Raw genomic sequence first — 21,568 nt, 5'->3', positions numbered from 1 at the left:
GTGTATTATGATTCACGTTAGAAAAGCCAGTAATCATTGTGCTGTTAACTCCACTTTTCTTGTGGGAAGAATGGGCAGAAGCAACATCTTAGCTCTTTACCCAGTGCCAGGAATGAACTGCATTTGGAGCAAACAAAAGACTTAATTATAGCCTATAAAGGAAAGCAGGAATGGTACACGTGGAACTGAAATCTTAGCCGAGACAAATTTTTTTGGAGAAAATAAAAGTGAACTGGAATTTTAGCGTTTGGAAGAAGAAATCAAATTTAGCTTCCACCCTTCTGTACGCGGATGTCAGTAAGAATTTGGTTAGCACTTTGAATCTGTGAAAGGATTTTCAGCTGAGTTTGAGGATGGTTTGTTGATTTCCTCCCAAATAGTGTTTCAGTGTTGATAAGAAAAAGAACCCTAGGGGCGCCTGGGTGGCTCAGTCAGTTGAGCGTCCGACTCCGGCTCAGGTCATGATCTCACAGTTCGTGGGTTCGAGCCCCGTGTTGGGCTCTGTGCTGACAGCTCAGAACCTGGAGCCTGCCTCGGATTCTGCGTCTCCCTCTCTCTGCCCTTCCCCGGCTCACGCTCTTTCTCTCTCTCACTCTCAAAAATAAATAAACATTAAGAAAAAAAAAATTTTTTTAAGAAAAAGAATTGCATTAGATATAGCCAGCATAACTTTATGAAGTAAAGACATCTGTGACTTGAGCACAGTTTACCAAAATATATAATTTCATTCACAGCGTAATCTGGGGGCAAAGGGCACTTAATAGAAAACACATAAAAATAAACCTCTTAACAAAAAGCAAGTCAAAACCTACCAGTCACCTAATCTTGTCATTTGGTAAAATGAGCCTGTCGGGAAACGAGGAAACATGAATCCAAACGGCGGTTTCAGTTCTGAACAAGGACATGGCGGGGCAAGTCGGCTTAATTGTTGCACTTCTATCTACGCGATGATGATACTGAGCAGTCTCCTGAGCTTAACAAGATCTTCAGCTAACCCTTAATTGTTAAGTCATTATGACAACTCCTAATGTGTCATCCCTGCTATAATTGCTGCAGGCTCTTTCCAGCACCTGTTTGGCATTTACGGTTGTATTCTGAGCCTCGGTGCAAACATAACGTGAGACTCTTCTGTCAAGCGCATGCATGCATTTGTTACAAAACATTTTTGAACACACACACAACACAATGGGAATAATCTCTTCATGTTGTCCAGATGAGACCGGCTGTTTGAGCTCTGCAGGTCAAAAACTGTGAAAACAGAAGAACGCAAACAGCAACAAAGAAAATCGTGTAGTCGATCCAGGAGCAATTACATAAAAATCTTGAAAAGAGAAGAAAGCAACGTGCACAGTTTTCTATTAGGGACGAAGATTCGCCTCAGTATCCGCTACACATCGTCCACACCTCCTAAAAAGCCTGGTCCCCAACATTACTGATGTCGCCGAATCTGCTTCCAGCTCAACTTTGCAGCCTGGAAAGACTGGAACACAGAACCTGAGGAGTCATGGAAAATGGGCTGCTGGAAGCAGAAGTGAGCCACTTTCTTGCCCACGTCTGCTCATCTCATCCCATCCTTACGTGCCTGGCAGGCAGCTCCTAAAAAGAAAGCCCTCGGTAACCACCTTTTCACATTCTTGAGCTTTCTCTGAAAAACACTGGTCCTTATCTGAATGGGTTTAAACCGAACTTAGGCAGAACATTTACACACGTATTTTGATCTCTACTGACCGAAAGGGAGGTTTATGGGACCTAACCATACAGCCTCAGTTGTCAAAGATGAAATACTCTTTGTTGGTAACACAGAGTAGCTCATTCCCATGACAGTATTAAAAAGGTATGTAGGGAGCCCCTGGGGGGCTCAGTCTGCCAAATGTCCGACTCTTGATTTCTACTCAGGTCACGATCTCATGGTTTGTGAGATGGAGCCTCCTGACGGGCTGGGCTCTGTGCTGACAGTGCAGAGCCTGCTTGGGATTCTCTCTCCTCTCTCTCTCTCTCTGCCCCTCTCCCGCTTGCACGTGCTCGCTCTCTCAAAATAAATAATATTCAAAGCAAAAGCTATGTATGTATCAGGATGTCCCTGTGAGATCAGCACAATCGATTTTGAGTTCTCCTCTCCGTCCATCTCGAGAGAAGCAAAAAAAAAAAAAAAAAAATGCCTTCCCTCTGACCCCCGGGCGGCGTAAAGCCACCGACCTGGGAGTCTGGTGACAGCACTTCCATGAGAATAGTTAAGTTACAGGTTGGCCGGACTGACCTGGAGGACTCGCAGAGCTCCATCCACTGCACCCTGGTCACCACCTTCATTTGATGCCCCCCGTGTGGGTGTGTAACTGATCGTCTACAGAGGGAAGGTTTTGAAATCCTTCTGGTATCAGAACTACCCAGCAGCTGGCTGGCTTCCTTCGTGCTGGTGCTGGAGTTATCTTGTTTTAGGGCTGATGTTTCAATTCTTTCTTTACCATGGAAGCACAGTGGATCAATAGGAGTTTTGAACATCTATACACAGAAAGATTTATCAAATCTAGTCAATTTTATCATTGCTGGAGAGGAACTTAGAAAGCATACCTTCCAACATGGACAATCTGGGAAAGAGAGAAGTTAAAATAAACTGCTTAATAGAGGCATTACATTAAAGAGAAACATCGAGATTTGTGGTGGCCATTCAGCATCTAATTTTTTTTTTTTATTAGGCCACAAAAAATAACACGGAATGGTGTCAGTAGCTAAAAAAGCAGATATACAGGGACTGCGAATGTAAAGCTACAACACAGCTGATATCTGGAAGTAAATGAACTTGTGATCCTTAAAAAAAAAATTGTTTTAAAAAACCTTAAAGTTCTCATAAAACACCAGGCTGAGAGTTCTCTGAGATTATTTTTCTATTCTTACTGTAGTAGATAAAAGGCAGTGTATGTTTTACAGAAAGAGAAATCAACTCACAGGACACCAAGAAAAGAGAACTGTTAAAAATTCCAGAGCAAGGCCATTCTTGATTTTTACTCCCCAAACACACTATTCTAACCCCATTACTGTACTGTTGTTTTAGAGGTTGTTTTACATAACAGCATGGTTTCTTTCGTCACCAAAAGAAAAGGAAATAAAAGATTCCACAAGATATATTGGAGCAGGTTTAGGTAGTAGAGGGGGAAAAAATGTTTATTGTTTGTTGTAGTTGACTTAATGCCCTATGATCTTGCTTTCTGAATGCCACAAGCTACTAAAATATATTACCTAGCGCCTTCATGGAAAGCCAGTTGAAAGTCAGCACATGGTTTCTTTCACAACAGTTCTGATAGGCACTTTTTCTGATCTCTAACTCTGTGATGGATGAGGTATAATTTTTAACACAAAAGTTGTATGGCCAACCGTGAGGATAGAAGAAAGAAACAGGTGGCAGGTGATATAAAGACACCCAAGGTCAAGTTAGGCTTAAAACACCATTTTCTTTCTTTCTTTCTTTCTTTCTTTCTTTCTTTCTTTCTTTCTTTCTTTACTTGAAAGCCAAGAAAAGGGCTAACTCCCTACAGAGAGGAGATTTTGAAGATGAAAATGCAAAGTTGGGCATTTCATGCTAAAACTGTCTCTCCATCATAGAAAAATGCATGAGTGTTATGGCTTTGGGAGAAGATTAAGGGAGAGATGGGTCTCTGTGAAAGACCTGTTAAAGATATGAATTGTTCAGATAGAATAGTGCAAGAGTGGCAAATTCTTCTACTCTCTGTGAACAGCATGGAGAGAGATATATAATTGTATCTGTGGACTGAGAACGGCACTCTAAAGATTTATGACTTAAAATGAATGTAAAATATGAGTCTAGCAATGTCTGCTTCTTTGCAGCTACTGCAGGGTTTGATTTGCAAATGCATTTGATTCAGAGAAATGGAACTTTGTAATTTACCCAGTGGCAAAATAGATGATCCAACATTCATTTAGTCCCTTTCCCCACACTACTAACAAAATGTATTATGATTTAGTAAAATTACCTGGTATTTGGAGTGGGGGCTAGGGAGATTTAGAGGTGAGAACGGGTTATATTACAGAATGATGTCTTCTAGGAAATAATCTTGCCTTAGGGTGATATAAAATGAGCAACTTGTGAAGGCAGGTACGTGTTTTGTTTTGTTTTGTTTTTTTCAGCTGAGTCCACTAAGACTTGACGACTGGAATTATCAGTACACACACATAACTATATTGCATTTCCCTTGGCTTTGCTCTCATCTTATTTAATATTCCTTCATAACTTTTCACTTAAAACATAGCAAGGAGATGTCGAAAGAAAATCATATGGGTGCATAAATAATTCATATGCACCTGAAGGCACAAAAACCATGCTAGACAAAAACAAGTAGTAAGAAAAGTGAACAAGAAGTTAAATTTAAATGTGGTTAAAAAAAAACACCCCAGTGGAAAATCTAACTGAAGGAGTCTGAAAACTAATATAAAATGGTATTTCTCTCTCAAAAAGGATGTATGTAACCTTGCTCTTTGGCCCACATCACAGTAATTGAACTAATTCATCAGGGATTGTCTTAAACTTGAATAACTTGAGCGTCTGTAAGATTGTTACGGTACTGAACGGCCAGCTCAATACAAAGAGATTTGCAACTCCATTTACACAGTATTCTTCTTTATTTTCTAGGATAATATTCTGAACTCTGCCTAGGCTTAGAAGCACTTGTCAACCCATTTACAAACCTCCATGGCATTATGTCCCCAGACTTCAGAATAACAAAGTTTCTGGTACTGATAGTGACTGCACTCTTTTTTTAAGATTTTTTTTTTTTTTTAGTAATCCCTACACTCAACATGGGGCTAGAACTCACAACCCTGAGATTAAGAGTCACATGCTCTACCGACTGAGCCAGCCAGATGCCCCTGACTATACTTTCTAGAGATAGTATATGGGTTTAAAATATGCCAAGTACTTTACAAGATTTATCCCATTTAATCCTCCTAATAGCCCTCTGAGTTATCCCCATTTTATAGATAGAGATGAGAGAACCTAGATCAGAAACTTGCTCAGTGTGATAAAGCTGATAAGTGATGGAGCCGGATTCCAACAGTCTCAAACCTGAATATACACTCTTTTTTTTTTTAATCTTTATTTATTTTTGAGAGAGAAAGAGTCAGAGCATGAGTCGGGGAGCAGCAGAAAGGCAAGGAGACACAGAAACTGAAGCAGGCTCCGGGCTCTGAGCTGTCAGTACAGAGCCCAATGCGGGGCTTGAACCCATGAACCATGAAATCGTGACCTGAGCTGAAGTCAAGATGCTTACCCGATTGAGCCACCCAGGCGTCCCTGCACTCTTAAACACTCTGTCATTTTCTCGGCTTGTCAAAGAAGAAATGATCACTGGTCCTATTGTTTTGAAGCAAAATTAAGATTTTGAGTTTGTCTTAGATCCTTATTAATGAATCTATGCAACTGAAAGGACTTGAGTTTTAAGGTGGTTTCACTTACCAGGCAGTTATCTTAAATATGGATATCAAGGATTATGGAGTTATAATCACCTGTACAATTATAATTATCTCTAGCATTATCTCCCAATCATGATATATCATTTGTTTATTCAACAAGCACTTTTTGATCACCTGTCTATGATCTGGCTTTTAAAAAATGGTAGGAAAAATGCGACAGGAAATAAATCATATGGATATTTTATCTAGGTAGACATCATTCAGCAAATTTTATTGATATTTTTTGTGTTCACCTTCATTTAACAAATGATTAATGCTATCAATGACAGAATTATCTAGAATCCAGATCCACTAGACATTCCCTCTGTCTTCAATCATTCTTCTTTCCTTGTAAGGAAGCATACTGTTACTCAAGGAAAAGGGAGATCATTTGCAAGTGATTGAACAGTCACATCTCTATTTAGAATTTCCTTCCCTGTGATGGTTTAGATTTTGTCTCTTAATCACCTTTGGTTTTGGAGAATGAAGATCAAGGAGATAATATTTACAGTTCCAAAATCATTTCAGACTCTTTGTGGGACTCCTAAAGAAAGTAAAGAGGAGGGGCACCTGGGTGGCTCAGTCGGTTAAACGTCTGACTTTTGATCTCAGCTCAGGTCATGATCTTGGGGTCGGTGAGTTCGAGCCTGGCATCGGGCTCCATGCTAACAGCTCAGAGCCTGCTGGAGATTCTGTCTCCCTCTCTCTCTGCTCCTCCCCCTGTGCTCGCTCTCTCTCTCTCTCTCTCTCTCTCTCTCAAAATAAATAAATAAACATTTAAAAAGAGACAAAGAAAGAAAGTAAAGAGGCGAGAGAAAAGGCACAAAGCCTGGGAGAACACTGGGGGATAGCAAGCAGAGATGCTGGCTGGTCTTCCATGTTCTCTATACCACGTCAGTGGCAAATTATTTTAATCACTCAAGGAAACAAATATGCTTCTTTTTAAAATTTTTTTAATGTTTTTATTTGTTTTTGAGAAGAGAGAGACAGAGCATGAACTGAGGAGGGGAGAGAGAGAGAGGGAGACACAGAATCCGAAGCAGGCTCCAGGCTCTGAGCTGTCAGCACAGAGCCCGACGCGGGGCTCGAACTCACAAGCCGTGAGATCATGACCTGAGCTGAAGTTGGATGCTTAACCAACTGAGCCACCCAGGTGCCCCTAGGATACAAATATTCTTCTTAGAGAACCCTTGATTTATCAGACTAGTTGCTATTCTAAAGTAAAAACTGGAAGTGTGTTTATTAAACAGGTGGTAGGGAAATGAAAAAGGTATTATGCCCTCTTTAAAAAAGAGAAAATCTGAAAATAAATACAGTGCTTTCTCTTACACATACCAACAAAATCACATGAAATAAACACTTAAACCATTCCCCAAAGTAGAATAATCTATGGATTTCAAGATTTCTTGCTAATTGGTGTCCATTCACTTCTTTGGGAAGACTTATGGAAAGTAATGGATACTCTTTGGTCCATCTCAGTCCTGCGGTGGTGGGAGTTGCAGACTGTATTTTGATTTTTCAGAAGGAAAACTCCAGGCCCAGGCCCTGGAAGGTGCAGAATAATAGGGCAGTCTTCTAACAAAGGCACTTGTAAACTCTTTGGAGAATTATTGATCCTTCTCTCTTGGATCAAGAACGCAAATGAGCTCTTCATCCACCTGTAGTTAATCTAAAATACAAATCCCTCCTTAGAAAGTTCATGTAAGAGAAACGATATTTGTAAAGGGATCTTCTCATGCTTTTTATATTCCAATAACATCATACTCTTGAAGTTGGAAGAAAGCAGAGGTCATCCAAACAAGAGTCTCCTCTAAAATTCCCTAAGAAGTAATCACTTGCTAAATACCATATGGGGGGAGAAGTTCTACCTTCATGAGATTATCATTTCTTCTTTATTCTGAGGTAAAGCCTGTCTTCCTTCACGATTCCACTCATAGCTACTGGCTTGACCTCCTACAGTATTAGAATTTTCTATTCTCTCTGTCATATAAGAGTCCTTTAACATTCGAAGACACTTAGGCACACAGAAGCCCCTTATGTCCTGCTGTTTGCGGAGAAAAGAATGTGGGATTGGGGGGTCCGGCCTAGATTCAAAACACGGCTCTGGCATTTACCACTCCCATGGACCTGAATATAACACTAAGCTTCGATTTCCTTAATGGAAAGGAAAAGAAATAACACCCATCCCATGTAGTTGTTAAAGGGGTTAAATAAGCCAATACATGCAGAGTGCCTTTTATTGGAGGTACTTAATTAATTGGGGCTAGTCTAATTATTAAGGCTGTGGCTTCAAGGCCTCTCCTTCCATCTCACTTGTTTTTCTCCTGACACAACAGAGCAGAACTCCGCAAACAGTGTATCAGAAGTGTGCCAAAATCTTATCATTTCCTATGGGTGCTGTGGTGACCTTGGCATGTACGTGACAGAAGCACCCTGTTCATTTGTATGTCCTCTCCTGGGTCCTGAAGAGTTCGTCAACATAACAAAGGTCTCTCTCCTCGTCATGTAAATATTCTCTCGTTATCAGCACTCAAACAACAATTTCTGTTAGAAACAAAAGATTCTCTAAGAGAAATACGTTAGTTCTTGACAGTGTATTAGTCCCTCAGGCCTAAGAGTGGCCCAGCAAGGCATTTCCCCCTGACGTGTATCCTACAAATATTATCATTTTCTGGGGTCACCATACTATTTAAAAAAAGTTCAGACAACACTGCAGTTGAGTTTATTAATGTCGGTCTTAGTGTGCGGTACTAGAATTTAACTAAATGTTATACTCCAGAAGGTTAAGAAGAGTCGAGAGCCTTTATTTTTTCTAGACACGATACAGGATTCCTCTGCTACCCCAAAGTAGAGTGTATCCCCGAAAGCTTTCAGAACCCCAAATGACAGAAAGCAGAGAAGCAATTACCGTTAATGTCTATGGAAAATTGTTTTGAGCATTCCAAGATCCAAAGAATAAACTCACTTAAGCTTTTCTGATTCCTTAGGACACATCTTGCTAATGGATGCACAGAATAAATTAAGCCAAAACACAGACGCTCACCGTCACAGTTCAAAGCCACGGTGGCTTGAGGCTGAGCTGCTGAGTGTAGATTCCAGGAAGGGGCTTGGGGTGGCCACTCTTCCTCTCTGCTCAGGGCGCAAGCTGCTCCTGGAACAGCTCACTGCAAAACAAATGTTGAAAGCTATTTTCGCTTTCCGCCTTTTCCGTAAAAGCAAAGTCCTCTAGAGGTTTCTTTTCTTTAGTGAAAACAGGCACAGTACCATACTACTAATGTAGGTTTTTCATAAAGGAAAAGTAGTGGAACGTGAACATTCAAAAAGTGAAAGATACCTGTACTTCTCTGACTGAAGTTTAAAATGGTATTTGGATTGTGGGAGAGCCACTTCAGACCGTGAGCTAACATTGACCTTGCAGTTAGTGAAAACTTCTAGCAAGGATAGAGATTCACTCATTCATTCAAAAAATACTTACTTTAAGTCTATTTATTATGTGTACTATTCTAGGTTATGGGGGACAGAGCTTTGAACAAAACAACGATGTTCCTTCCCTCATAAAGTTAACATAATAAAAAAAAAACCCTTAAATAAAGTCAATGGGTATCTACAATATGATTTGAATTTTAAAAACAAAGCAAAAAAAGGATTCCCAAATTGATGCCTTGGCTCATTTCAGGACAATAAATATCGGAGCCCAAATGGAACGAGAATCCATTACTCTAAAAAATAAACTCTTAATATTTTTTCCTATGCATTTAATATAAATAAACGCAAAGGAATGCACAATAGTCGCCTGTGACATGACTAGCATTGTCCCTTTTATTGTGTATCGTAACATATACCATCTATACCCCACTTACTTCACCAGCCACATCTTTGTTACATCCAAACAAACTGACATGATTTGGAATATCTTCCTCCTAACAACTACTAGTCATTCTTCAAAGAGAATAAACACCAAAAATCTCTTTATTTCACTCTTGATAATGATGTTTTTGCATGCTTCTGCCTATGGTATCGCGGCAAGATTGGTTAGGTTATGACACAGTGACAGACTCCAAAATCTTAGTGGCTTAAAGCATCAATTTTACTTATTTCTTGCTTCTGCTCTATTTCTAGTGCAGGTTGAAGTCGGACTCTGCCTTTGATAATCTCTCCGGGCTCCCAGCTGGCTGAGCAGCTGCCGTCTTAAATATTGTCAGTCACAAAGCCGGAGGGGAAAACGGATGTGGGGAAGGAGACACTGCCTTTTTTGCTTTCTCTAGCCAAAGAAATCACTTGCCACACCTAATTCCGAGCGCACAAGGAAATGCAATCCTACCGTGTGTTGAGAAAGAGAGACAGCCTGGAATATGTGAACCACCATAATGATTATCATAGGAGTTCCATTCACTGATTAGATTCTTCCCTCCCAAAGTAAGATTACTTTCAGGTATTCAGAATCTTACTTTGACATTTATGCTAATATGATCAATTGGTACAATTTATAATAGTGCATTAAGTTTAGGAAGTTCTTATATTATCTGTCAGGTGTCATCATAAATCTTGAATATATTCTCTAATTAGACATTTCACTTTTTTAGTGTCAAAGAAGTAAATCATTTTGTACATTTAAAATAGAATGATATTGATATAAGATACTTAGGTCCCTGAAAGGTGTGAATAAGTCTAGAATGATGTGGGCTTTTCACCTTGAGCTGGAATTTTCTCAACTGCTATAATGACATTAATTAACTGTAATAAGGGATTATTAAGTCATCTTTGGAATTTTTCTGATGCACCCCCATGCATAAACCATCTAAACCCTAATCGTTTTAGAAAAATGTATGAGATACTCATGATTTTTCCATAAATTCCGTTTTAGCAATTTACTGATTGTGGATTATTTGGGTTGGTCTGAAGACACTAGTGGCAGAATATTTTTGTGAACTCCTGCTCAGTATTGTATGTGGTACTGCTGGATTCCTTGTAACTTGAGCCACTGTCTGAAACTCAGCTTGGGAAGAAGTGTCTAGCTAATAATAGTCTATTCAGACTTGTCTCTCTTTTGTAAAAATTCGGTTGCAAATAACATTGCATTTTCTTTGTACCATTCACCTTCTAAGAATCTGATTTTGATCTTCCTCCCATGGTTTCCTATAGGCTTTCTGGCTGACGCCTGTTTTGTTTGTGTTGATGCTCCCTCCATTGCTTGCACCTTTGATAGAAGTGAAGATTTTTTCTCTTATTCTTTGTTTAATCCGGAAGGCTGCACTGTGCACTCTCCTCTGTTACTCGAACGAATTTCAAACGGTCTTTCAGAACTCCCACATGGGGATGACAATGAAAGTAGTCAGTAATTGTTGATGAAAGCTTTGTAACTTCTGCATCATATAACAACATGGAATTGTGAAGAACAAAAGCTGGTCCCTCATCCTTCTTTGTATTCTGAGAAGGCTTACAGGAACCTCAGGTAAAGTTTGAGTAGCTACTCTTCCATTTAGCAAATGCAATATAAGACACAACCTGATAAAGTTAACGACATAATCTAACAAATTGAATCCTCAAATGACTAGAAAATATTATCTCTTACTGATAGGTTTGGTATTCTGTTTCTGAGATTATAAGGAGTGTGGATATTCCAGAAGTTATTTGTTGGAGACAATTTACCCATAATTGTATTCATTGCTGCCACAAAGTCTCCATAAATTATCCATCGTTCATTATGAAATTGTTATAATTTTTTGAAGGCTTGAGTTATAAATGGTTATTTGTTGGGAGCATAAATTGAATCTAATGGTTTGTTCAACTTATTTATTTGTTCCCTACTTCATTAGTTTTGATGTAACTTACAAAGATACTACAGCACCAAAAGAAAATAATAATTGAGAAAATCCAGAAAATAATTGAGAAAAATATGAATGAGGAAAATAAGGCTAGGATAGCCATTACAACCAAGAATATCACACACACACACACACACACACACACACACACACACACACACATTACACTTAGAGCCCCATTCCTTATTTTGTATTACTAAATTTTATACCTAAATTGCAAAAATAATGAAGCTTATTAAATCACATTGCTCTCCATAAAAATGCTTATTAGTAATGTAATATTTAAGAGTAAAAACAGAGAGAGAGAGAGAGAGAGAGAGAGAATAGTTCATGATGCAGTTAAATTTTCTCATCTTTTTCTTTATGATTTGCAACTTTTGTGTTTTTGATAAAGACATTCCTCCAAGGTCATACAGATAATTTTTACATTTGCTTTTAAAATTCTTGAAGTTTTGCTTTTTACATATGAGCCCTTGATTCATGTGGGGAAAAAAAATTTTGTTTTTTTAGATTGTGAAGTAAGAATCCAATTTCTTTTTCTACATGGAAAAATCAATTGCCCCTAGTCCTTCTAGTTGAGGGAAAACAAGTGGGAAAATGAAATTACCACTGTGGCCAAGATTGAGACAACTTAGTATCAAAAGCTGAATTCCAACCTTAGTGAAGCATGGAGAATGCCGGGGATATCATCCTGGAAGGGTCACAAGCCGGCTGGGAACTATTGCCTTGACTCATAACTTGGGATTTTAGACTTTTCTAGTTCCCTTACACATAATAAATCTTCATTATTTGGGGCTTCACTAATTCAGACATTGTTAGAATCCACACAGTTACTCTGCTAAGTTTGACTTTCTGCCAAGAACAGTGACAGAGACTGCAAACCATCTTAGTAACATAAAGGAGGATGTTTACAAGAAAATGACTATCTTCAAATACTGCAGGCGAACTTGTTTGTCTATAATATTATGCTTAAATATATGTTAAAGTCAGTCCATCTCTGAACTCCCACTAAGCAATTATGATATTATTACACGTTGCTATGAAAGAAATGAGAGTTTTCAGACTAATTTGCAATAGCTTTCCTCCCGGAGTCCAATATCATGTTTTTTAATAGAAACAAATACACTGCAATACTATTTAATGGGTTTAATAAAATGGAAAATAATGCTGTGGTTACACTTTAGTTCCCAAAGCTAATTGTTAATTTTTCTAATGTCCTGTTGGTAACCACTCTTAACACTGTTTACCCAAAGGGGACACTTCGGAGGAAAACAATTAAGATGCAACAGAAGTGTCAAAACCGGTCAAAGCATCTAACTTACTAATCACTGACCCACCCTGGTTTTGTTGATTTCACTTATATGCCATGTGTTTTAATTATCTACTGTGTAACCAATTACCCCCCAAACTGAGCAGCGCAGCTTACAACAGCAAACAGTCATCGTCTCCCACGGTTTGGGAGGGTTAGGACCCTGGGAGCGGCAGAGCTGAGCTGTCACCTGACCAACAGTCATCTGAAGGCTCAACTGTGGGAGGATCCACTGCCAAGCTCACTCACATGTCTGCTGGCAGCCTCAGTTGCTTGCTGGCTGCCAGCTGGAGCCCTCGGTTCCTTGTCACATGGGCTGGTCCAGAGGCTGCGTGGAGCCTCCTCTCATACTACAGCCTGCCTCCCCAGAGCAAGTGATCCAAGAGCACTGGGTGTGAACCCGGAGGTGGGGAATATTGGGAGCCTCTTTGGAGGCTTTGCTAGTGCACCATGGTATTACTAGGTAGATAGATAGATAGATAGATAGATAGATAGATAGATAGATAGATAAATAGATATAAATAGATATAGATATAGATGATATAGATATAGATAGATATAAATGAAAGGAAATAAAACATAATATAGGGAACCAGAGATGTTCACTCTGAAGGCTCAGAAACACACACACACACACACACACACACACACACACACACACACGTTTTTTGTATACATTCAGTGTACAGAACAGTGACATTTATGTATACTTGAGTTTGCTTCTGGGTCTTCTACTTCAATCCATTGATCTGTTTGTTGTGGCATTATCACTATTCTGGTTTTGATTACCATAACATTATAACATATTGTAATATCTGGTGGAAAAAAAACCAGGAAAAAAAGTTAATTTTTAACGATAAAAAATTGTGATTTTTAAAAACTGGCTTTTATTTCTATGCTGAAATAATTGATTCCGTCTTCCTCCCCTTGCAAATTCAGTGGTTATCAACAACTTATGAAAAACAGAAAATAATTTTATTTATTTATTTTTCTTTTAAGTTTACTTATTTATTTTGAGAGACACAGAGACAGCATGAATGGGAGAGGGGCAGAGAGAGGGGGAGACAGAGCATCCCAAGCAGGCTGTATGGGGTCAGAGCAGAATCTGATGTGGGGCTCGACCCCATGAAACCGTGAGATCATGACCCGAGCCGAAACCAAGAGTTGGACGCTTAACCACATGAGCCACCCCGCCACCCAACATAGAAAATTATTTTAAGAACTTAGAAAAGGAGTGGAGGATAGGAGCTAAATAATCAGTTGGGGGGGGGGAATATTGAGTGAAGACATGAATAATTGGTTCCAAGGACAAGTCAGCAGCTATATATGTTTGGGGAAATATGCAGAATTTGGATATGCAGACACAGGTATGTCTGCAGACACAGGTATGCAGAACTTGGTTGAAGAAAAACAAAAAACAAGATGGTAGCAAGATACTCAACTATATTTGAACCTTAATATGTTGGTTTAGTAAGTTTTTTATTTGTGTCTGGCACTCATATCACGTGATTTCGCTGTTGCTATATTCATTTCCACACAGTAAGAAAGCATTAGTGGCAAACTAGAAAGCAAGGATATTTGCTTTCTCATTCTCCTACCCACTATCTCCCTTTACCAACTGTATCACACGTCGTGTATTGATTGCTATGATAAACAACCCCCAACCTCAGGGACCTAATGCAATACAGGTTCATTTCCTGCTCCAGTCACGATCCAGTGCAAGTGCAATGGGAGGGAGAGGGGGAAAAATATTCCATGTACTTCCTCAGAGTGGCCTCTTTCCATCCCCCAAACCTCAGTATTTCCTTGAATTCTGTGCATCTGATGCTCAAAGGAAAAGACAGAACTTGGAGGCCTGTGCAAGATGATTTTTGGGGGCAAACCTACAAATGGTGTGCATAATTTTCATTGGCCAGAACTCAGTCACATGACCCCAAGAAGAGCATCTAGGAAATGTGCTAAAGTTGTATGTGTCCAGGAGGAAAAGAGGAGGGAGGAGTCTCTGTGAGGTACCACCATTAGGCTCCCTGCAGGATGTGAATGTGTGCTTTGATAAAACTCCTCTCATAAAACTCTAGTATTCAGTTTTTCAATTTATAATTTTCTGGTATTTTATGCTTTGAAACAATTATTCTTAAAATTTATAGAGTTAAGAAAGGACTTTACTGAATCTTGGTTAAAACTGCCAATAATCTCAGGGGCATCTGGGTGGCTCAGTTGGCTAAATATCTGGTTCTTGACTTTTGCTTGGGTCATGATCTCACAGTTCGTGGGTTCGAGCCCGGCAACAGGCTCTGTGCTGACAACATGGAGCCTGCTTGGGATTCTGTCTCCCTCTCTCTGCCTCTCTCTCTCAAAATAAATAAATAAACTTAAAAAAAAAAAACTACCAATAAGCTCTGAACTGGGTGGTAGACAACAGGCCCCAAATAAAGACAAAAGATGAGTCTGGAGCCGCTGTGAGTTACTGAGTGAGGTTGTGATATTATTAAAATCACTTGTGCTTAAACTCTGGGCAATCAGTGAATGCAAGTTTATGGAAACTCTAAATGGTAATGTTCCTCTTTTAATTCACTAATCCTAAAGTATGAGGATGCATATTTAAAATGATGCACAGTTTTTGGGGCACCTGAGTGGCTCAATTAAGTGACTGACTTGATTTTGGCTCAGGTCATGATCTCATGGTTCGTAGGTTTGAGCCCCACATTGGGCTCTGCACTGATGGTGTAGATCCATCTCTCTCCCTCTCTCTCTGCCCCTCCCCTGCTCTCTTTCTCAAAATAAGTAAATAAACTTAAAAAAAAATAAAATGATGCACAGTTTTTAAAAATGCCTACTTGTATGCAGTTACGAATTCTTATCCATAGAACCTTCTATCTGCAATCAACATTTTTAAAAGCACATGAAATAAAAACAATTTGCACTTTAAAATTTACATATATAACACAATGGATTCAATAACCCGGCACTTGAGACTGAAGAAAAGAGAAATGTAATGAAAAATTCTGATTTGTAATACCGAGATTTTAAAATTAAAGAAGCAAAACAAAATCCACAGCATCAACAGATTTGAACTATTTTTTCCCCTTGATTGATTTGCTTGTCTTATTAAGCATTAAATGACTTATGAAATCAGATATCACATATTCATTTGCAATGTGTTATTTAATTGACCTATTTCTAGGCAAGAGACATACCTTTAGTCACTAGGTGGATTTCAAAAGGGCAATTGGTGGCTGAAATATGATTTAATGCTGAATTAAGGAATTGCAGTAAGTTATTTCCTCTCTATAACATGTCTGATTTAGATCTTAGCTTATGTAATTGAGGATTTTCTTTAGATTGTATGGACAGATTATTAATCTCCTGTTTTCCCAACTTTGGTTAACAGTAACTGATTATTGTACAATTCTATTTATTATATTTCACTTTTCCTTTCTATGCTCTTAAATTGCTGTTCCCCAAAATATTTGCTTAATTTTTTTCTTATTATACATTATCCATAAAGAGTTTCATGGAGAGCTATGCTCATTAGCATTTTCTTTCTATTTTTCTTTCTTTTTTTTCTTTCTTCCTCCCTTCTTTCTTTCCTCCCTTCCTTCCTTCCTTTCTTCCTTCCTTTTTAAACATAAAGAATTAACTAAGATGAATCATGGCAGTGAATCTCCCTGTTAATTCATGATGTGAGCCTCTATGGCATAACACTAAGTGAAAGATGCCCAGAAAAAGAGCATTTTCACACAATTCTAAGAGAAAAAAAAAAGAGAGAGAGATTTGAAAATGTTTATAAAATGCAACTTTAAATATTTTATTAGAGGTAGTAGTAAGAAGAATGGCTAAGAAATACTTTCCATAACCATTAATCATTTCATTCCGATTTTCCAGGCTATAAACCCCTTAAGAACAGGACTTTGCATCCTCCGTCTGGTACAACGAGACACTCAGTATTTGTTGAGTGAATGTATCAATGAAATCATATAAGAATGGTAAGACGTGACACCTTAGCATGTTTCAAATACAACAAGAAACCTGTTCGTGTTGAGATATGAAAATTGGTGTATAGCATGTTAAGAAAGCTGTATAAATTCCCTTAATACTATGAATAGGTTAAGTCCTTTTAAAACAGAAGGCAAACTTGGGGCATCTGGCACATGGTTGGCACTCTTATCTTGGCAAAGAGTAATTTGGTACCATAAAATTGACATTCAGGGGTAATCTTTTTTAAAAATCTAAACTCCCCAGTTCTCTTATCCTTGGATATGATCCCGAGACCAACTTAGTTGTTTATTAAAACATTAAGCCATCTGTAGAATGTCTGTTTGCAGACAGACCATCTCATTTAGTTTTGTCCTCTTTTTTCATCGCATTAGTGTAAACAAGCCCTCCCGTAACCACAGCTCTGAGAGTGTCATGAGCAAGCACTCAGCACATAATTCACTTGCCCACTGAATCTTCGTTAGCGCCCAGCGCAAGGCGTGTATGCCTTTGAATACAGCAGCTTCACAGACATATGTTGAAGAAGTTGAAGAAGAGCGTCAAGTAGGAGAGCACTGGCTTCTCTTTCCCCCACTCTACATTTAGGAAAATAACTATGTGTGCCTTCTTCACATTATCAGGTGAGATGAGGCCGGGGGATCTAAGCTGAAACATGCATATTCTGGGGTATTTAGCTAATGCTAGCGCTCTCTGCGGCTTTCAATCCGTACCCATTGGCAACCTGTTTCCCTCCCTCTCCCCTCGTCTTTAGGATTACTTCTAAAAGCCTTGGTTTGGTGTAGTGATTGCCCATCCTGGAACACTCACGCCAACCTTAAGGACTTCTTTCTCTTCTTTATCTCATCTCAGGCAGTCTGCATAGGCTCTGCCCCACACCACCTCCTTGATTGGGTAACTCCCATTAGTCTGTCAGTGTTCTCTTAAACACCATGCCTTTCAGGAGGTCTTTGGATATACTAGATTAGGGATCATTAGGCGCCTCCACGGAATCATGTAAGGGATCTGAAGTATTTCTTATCATGATACACATTATATAATTTAATGCCTACCTTCCCTCTGGGCACATATGCTTTGCGAAAGCAGGGGATTTTCTGTCTTGTCCACAGCTGTATCTCCAGCACCCATGCCCAGTTTACAACGACTTCACTAAATTGAACAAATGAAACATGTCTTCAGCTTGAAATAGAAGTAAAGGGAACCCTGGACTGGAAGTTTGCAGGAATGGGTTCAAATCCTTACTACCAGCACAATGTGCTTTCAGGCCAGGTTACTTTGACCCTGGTCCCCCTCTTCCAACAAAGCAAGTAAAATAGCTTAATTTAGCTTGCTCGTATCCAAGTTTGTGAAGGTAAGAGACTCTTGCACTCTAATAAATTGAGGAGAGATACTTTGGTGCAATGTGGCTGAGAAGACCAACAATCAAACAATAGTCTTTCCCACAGTCTTTCCCACATTGTGAGGACTGCCCTCGATCGTGCAGTTGGAGCTGCTCAGTGCTAACAGGCTGGGCTGCAGGTCTGCCTGTTGGGGATACACAGCCCAGTGATTTCCCAGCTTCCTGACCAGAATGGGCCAAGGACTACATCTCTCTGTTGCTTCCCCTGCAGTGCACGCAAGACAGAATCATTTTGTTATTTTATTTATGAACTCTAGCCATTACCCCTCGGTGCCAAAGCAACTGAAATGTACATTTGTGGGTCTCTATGATTCCCATTTAAAGTCTAACGAGGTCAGTCAAAACTGGCCAAATTCACCACTTATTATTTATAATTTACATCCTACTTCAAAAAAGATGAAGCAATTTAGAGTAACGCATGGAACAGACTGTTTAAATCAAGTAGTGACAACAGAAAAGCTCAGATACCGTTAGACGAGAGGGAGAACAGTACAGCAGGACATCTGATCACTGGAGCAAACAACATATAATAGGGCTTAGGGTCCAAGCATGTAAAACATGGGGTACATGGAACACTTACTGTAGGTCCTCAATCCAGAGTGTTTCCTTCCTCTATTTTCCTGCCCTTTACCTCTATCTTGTAGATGTATGAATATTTTTTTTTTAGATAACAAAAGGGGGAAAAAAACCAATTCGGAGTTCTTCAGTGGTAGGCCAATCCAGAAAAATTTGAATTAATTTCTTCTTAGGTGTCATCCTTTCCAGTTATTCATTTCTTGGTTCAATAATTAAAATACGCCCAATGGTCAAGTTACATGATGGAACGAGTTATATATATAATGGAAGTTCAGTCACATCTAATTCGTAATAATAACAAATAGCTCAGCTGGTGTGTTTACGGTCATCAGTATTCAGGAAAGGGTTTATTCCCAAAGTCTGTGCCCCACAATGAATGCTAATGTACATCAGCCATTGTTCTATGGAATCATCCAAAGTCTTTGTAGATAGGATTTTTGTTGAAGATTCTCATTTTCTTTTAAAAATACCAGAAAAGAAAATATTGTAGGTTTTTCACCTTAACCTACCTAATGTAACCTATTAAGTCATTCTGCTTTGCTATAGATCTCAACTATTATTTTGCTGACTTTGCCCTGTCTTTACTTGTTCCCATCCCTTTCTTAACACTTGGCTTTAAAAAAATGAGAAACTTAATAATAATGACTACTGAGCCAGAAGTAACAAAGAAACCATGCCCTTACTTTTGAACAAGCCATAAATCATCCCAAACAGGTTTCTAGCCTAAGTATTTCCCCAGACATAGATTCTACAATTCCCTCTGTATTTTTTATTTTAGTGACAGAAACCCCGAAGTTTGTCTCTTGTCATTCAAAAGGAAACCTCATATAAAGTGTAAAAATTATGGACCAGCTTTTATGGCTGTTGTTGTTTGTTACTTATCATCTCTGGGAATAGGATTATGATCTCAAGAAACAGATATCTCTTTACTCATTTCAGCTATGTGCAAACCAAAAACTTCTGGTCTTTAAAACATGCTCCATAGAGGGGCACCCGGCTGGCTCAGTTGGTAGAGCTGTGACCTTTTCTTTTTTTTTTTTTCTTTTTTTTTTTTCCTTTTTTTTAGAGAGAGAGAGCACGAGTGGGGGGAGAGGGTCAGAGGGAGAAAGAGAATCTTAAGCAGGCTCCATGCTTCATGCAGAGCCTGACACAGAGCTTGATCCCACGACCTTGGGATCATGATATGAGCCAAAATCAAGAGTTAGATGCTCAACCGAGACACCCAGGCACCCTGAGCATGTGACTTTTGATCTTGGGGTTGTGAGTTTGAGCCCCACATTGGGTGTAGAGAGTAAGTAAATAAAAATTAAAATAAATGTCCCATATATAACTAACTTATTCTATTTTTAGAAACATTCTATGTCACACCAGTGGGCTTCCATTAAAAATGGGGTGGGTGTAGGGGAGATAGAGTATTCACTGTTTAAAAAAAATGCCAAAAAGATAAGTTAACTTATATAATGATTAAACATTCACTGTTTGGTATCTATATATGAACAGAAATCACAAAACTAGTTCATAAATCATAAACCTAGATACTCTATTGGGTGGAAAAACCCTTCTACGCATAGAAGCTTGAACCTAAAACATGCAATAGGAAATATAACATATGATTGGTCAGTTATTTCTACACTTGATCTTAGCCAAAGGACTGAGAAGCGATGATAGGTTAGTTATTTCTAAAGGGAGGTAGACTTGGGGGGTAGGGATAATTAAGTAGAACACAAATATTTTTTATTTTGCTAATTACATATTTTAATATGTATAGAAAAATTAATACTACAGGGTGCATGGGTGGCTCAGTTGGTTAAGTGACTGACTCTTCATTTCTGCTCAGGTCATGAGATCAAGCCCCAAGTTGGGCTCGGTGCTGAGCATGGAGCCTGCTTGGGATTCTGTCTCTTTCTCCCTCCCTGCCCTTCCCCTCTGCTCTCATTCTCTCTCAAAATAAATAAATAAGCATTAAAAAAATTAATACCACAATCCCATGATTTTACTCGTATCATTGCTTAGTACAAATCTAATTTTATAAAAGTATATAATTTTAATAAAAAATATTGAAGCAATAATATATATATTACTCCAGGTATGACTAAATGGTCATATATATTACTAAATGGTGTAAACAGTACCCTAGAAAGTGTGGTAATTCAGCTAATCAGTTGCCACATTTAAATAGCATCACTAAGGAAATAACTGTTCCTTAATGTTTTATTCTAAGGCTTTTCCATTTAATTATTCCATTCAGTCATACTGGTTCAATCAATGAATATGCATTAGGTATCTACTGTGTATAAGGCCTCTGATGGGTAATTTCCAGGAATATAGAAATCTTTTAAAGACACACCATTTTCTTTCTTTTTACATTTTTTGATATTTATTTTTAAAAGTAACACTTTCATTATTAATAATTTAGATAAGAGAGAAAAGTGTTGAGAAGATTCCCAACAATCCCACTATTCACATAGAGATCAAAATGCTAATGGGTTATTACCTTATAGTCTCATAAAAGTGGAAATCATTATTTCCCTTATTAATAGAGTTGGAACCAGAGTGCATTTGCTTTTGTATCATGTTTTCCCCCCACTTAATATTCTATTGTTTCCATTTTCCCATGTTACCAAATATTTTCTAGAACGTGGTTTGAAGGACCAAATACACCATTTACCTATTCACTTACCAATAGACATGTAGCTGAGTTCTAGCCAATAAAATCGGGCAAAAGGGATATCCACCGCCCCCTAAACCTGGCTTTTAAAACACCTCCTAGGCATCCTGTGTGTGCTCTTTTTACCCTAAATTACCAGCTGGATGCAAAGAATACAGTAGAGAATGTGGATTATTTAGGGGACGGTAGATTCACTGAACGGGAAGAGCCTGTATCTCTAAAGGCGATCTGCATGGAGGCAGAGTCCCTTCCTCACCCCTCAACCAACCCCCAGAGAGGAAGGGACTGTGACGTGATACATTTTTATTGTCCGAAGTCCCTGAAATTTTGGAGTTGTT

The 21,568-nt window shown here is 38.7% G+C and overlaps 1 long non-coding RNA gene across 3 annotated transcripts; it reads right to left on the bottom strand.

The window, feature by feature from the left end:
• Window positions 1–3,519: 3,519 nt before the first annotated feature.
• On the bottom strand, window positions 3,520–19,593 carry LOC128314415 (uncharacterized). 3 transcript variants are annotated; one of them, XR_008296035.1, is made up of 4 exons: window positions 13,305–19,593; window positions 10,558–10,657; window positions 8,504–8,624; window positions 3,520–8,004 (listed from the first exon to the last, which is right to left on the bottom strand). It is a non-coding gene; the product is annotated as an uncharacterized LOC128314415 (long non-coding RNA). The 3 variants fall into 3 exon arrangements; XR_008296036.1 differs by having other exon boundaries at window positions 3,520–7,129; XR_008296034.1 differs by having other exon boundaries at window positions 3,520–8,624.
• Between the last annotated feature and the right edge of the window lie 1,975 nt (window positions 19,594–21,568).

Source organism: Acinonyx jubatus, chromosome B1 (assembly GCF_027475565.1).
Source record: "Acinonyx jubatus isolate Ajub_Pintada_27869175 chromosome B1, VMU_Ajub_asm_v1.0, whole genome shotgun sequence".
Taxonomy (NCBI): domain Eukaryota; kingdom Metazoa; phylum Chordata; class Mammalia; order Carnivora; family Felidae; genus Acinonyx; species Acinonyx jubatus.
The sequence above is the reverse complement of the archived record's forward strand: the minus strand, read 5'-3'. Positions and strand labels throughout refer to the sequence as shown.